General features: G+C 38.0%; 1 long non-coding RNA gene across 1 annotated transcript; it reads right to left on the bottom strand.

Annotated features, from left to right (window-relative positions):
- Positions 1-664: 664 nt before the first annotated feature.
- LOC148846516 (uncharacterized) lies at positions 665-2088 on the bottom strand. Its single transcript, XR_016101731.1, has 2 exons — positions 1762-2088; positions 665-1065 (listed from the first exon to the last, which is right to left on the bottom strand). It is a non-coding gene; the product is annotated as an uncharacterized LOC148846516 (long non-coding RNA).
- Between the last annotated feature and the right edge of the window lie 687 nt (positions 2089-2775).

The following is a 2775-nucleotide window of genomic DNA, read 5'->3' on the forward strand; positions in this document are numbered from 1 at the left end:
ACAGCATTGATGGTTTAGAACCTTGGTTTCAAGCTAGCAAATTCAAATTATTTGGTCCATTTGTCCAAATTTTCTACACAAGAGGAATTGTCATTCCTCTTATCTCCTATGTTAGAGATGGATGCTTGTATGTCTAGCAGCACAAATGCAGTTTGGGCCAGGTTGGGTTGAATTTTGTCAAAAAGGGCATAAACAGGGAAAACAAGAGTTTCAAATAAGGAAGAAAAAGAGAGAGTGGCCCAATTGTTGGGGCTACGCAGCTATAGGGAATGGCCCATTCCCTATCCGCAAAATCCCCCAACCGAGGTGAAGGTTTTAATTGATCCTAAATCTTCACCATACAAGGAGGAATTTTCACGAGGTCATCTATCCTATTACTACTCTTCCTCAAGCATACTTTGGAATTCTGATAAGATATTAGTGTAATAGTGCTGATATATCAAGTCTTGTTTTGGAGCATTTAAACTTTAAATAAAGAAGTTCAAAATGAATTGTTTTTCCTCATCGCTAAAACAAAATTCTTTAAGATGACCTATGGCTCAGTTAAAGAAGAATTATTCTACTCGCACACTGCCTGCAAGAAAGATGTAGATACAACATATATACTAATTGAAGATATTTATGTCAGATAAGCAATTTCACAAGACATTTATAATTCAAGGAGTGGTGTATGAGAATCTGACAAATCCACAGATCGACTTAATACAGAAACTAACAAGTAGCAAAACAGATCAGCAACTGGAGAGAGAAAATTTAAACAACCCAACAAAAGGCCGAATCACTTGAATTTTCCAGCTTGGAACCAAGAGATCTAAACCACCTATGCTGTTATTAGTCCACCAGGCTAACGTAAGAGGTAACCCATACAATAATATGATATTCAACTACCGGAAGGTAGATCGCGCCTGGTCTTCTTAGTAATTTACAGTTGAAGGGGGGTAATCACAATGCTGCTCATGTTTTTTGGCTTCTGCCTTGTCTGCAGCTTCGTGCTTCAAGCCCCACTTTGCTTGTTGCCCAGTTGCATCTTTGGGTGCATCTTTCTTCTTAGACCTAGTTGCATCTCTGTACATGAAAAACAATTGAGGGTAAGAAAATGGCAACTCATACTTTTGACTCCTCATTTTAACAATATAACTTTGAAGAAGGAAAGGAGAATATCAAGCATTTACACCCATTTGCCATTGTTTTGCTATTACAGGTAACAATCATCAGATAGAACACAACGGATATAACTAGGGTTAGTACCGTTCTTATATTGGAATTAGTAATTACCCAAATCATCTCTCATCAGTATAAGGTATATGACTCCTGAAACATGTTTTATAACATGCCTACCACGACTTATGAAAAAGCAGAACATATTCTTAAAAGAATGAAACATTGCGACGTTTCAGAAACTCATGAGCTAATAAGAGACTTCACATGGCCTAAAATGCTGCCCATCTCTCCTAATAAAGGGAAGTGTCATGTATATGTGATCTTTTTTTTTTCTTTTTACCTTTCTTTAAAGAAAAGAAACAAACAGCGGCGGTGGCGATTCAGGGTGGATGAAAAATCAGGGGGAGAAAGAAAGAAAGAAAGAAAGAAAGAAAGAAAAGAGAGAAAGAACGAGGAGCAGGGAGATTGGTCGCCGCCGGGACAATGAAAATAAAACAAAGAAGAGAAAAGAAGAAGAAGAACAGATATCACTGCATGTAATGGTAAATACAACGAAGAACATGCACGAAGAAAAAGAGAGAGAAGGAAGAAGAGTCTTACCGTAATCACTATTCACTAAGGAAGATGTTCTCAGTGTTGATGATGCATGCTGTATGCGAATGAGAAGCAGGCAGAGCATATCTATTTATAGTAAAGAACCAAGGATAAAGTCCTAGTTGGAGTAGGATTTGAAGTACTAATAGGAGTTGCAGTGAAAACTGTTGAGAACAAGCGGCAATCTCGTCTGTATTTTCACTTCATTTATGTTTTAGATTTCCGCGTAAAAATCGCTGCTGGAGTGGAATTCTGTTAACCGACAGATGAAACCGATTGACACGGCAAGATCACGAAAACAGGTCTTGACCTGCAAAAGTATTGGCGTCGTCCAAACCAAAAGCTCACCATTAACGGCTGCTTTTTTATGGCGGTTACTAACGCCTACCAACTGCCAAGGTTTTAAAAATCGACCAGGAACCGGAACCGGAACCGGATTGGCCACTTTATAGGTTGATGGTTTGACCATCCGGTTTGAATAGACGGCCCATTTCAACTTAAAAAATAATTAAAATAAAAAATGTCTAAATGAATCGACAATTCGATTACTCAGATGCGGGCATCACATATAAACGTTTAATTCTAAGGGGCATTGAAGTCCTGAACAGATCTAGGATTTCTCTCTTTATGGTGGAGACAAGTTCATTTTTTATTTTTATTTTTTATATCAAGATAGCCTTGGCTAATATATTTACTTTGTTTAAACTTTCTTCTTTGCTTTAGGATGAGCTGCGAATTGGGAGCTGAAGCCCTTGGGTTGAACCCTCATTTATTATTATCTTCTGCAAATGGATGCAATGCATAAGGTATTTGTTCTTGTCCTCCTCATCCTTACTGTCGATCCAAGTGAAGGAAATAGGTGTAGTGAACCACTGTAACATAGCATCTAACATTTTCGTTTATGAATCTAAGGTCTAAGTGTCACAGCAGTCATATGGCATTTCAATGGCCTTTTATATGTAATACCATTCAGCCACCTATCTTCTTCCGTAATTACAGTTGAAGATGTAGGGTCCCTTG

Source organism: Nelumbo lutea, chromosome 7, assembly GCF_056320005.1.
Source record: "Nelumbo lutea isolate HS-2025 chromosome 7, American lotus-T2T, whole genome shotgun sequence".
Classification (NCBI taxonomy): Eukaryota; Viridiplantae; Streptophyta; class Magnoliopsida; order Proteales; family Nelumbonaceae; genus Nelumbo; species Nelumbo lutea.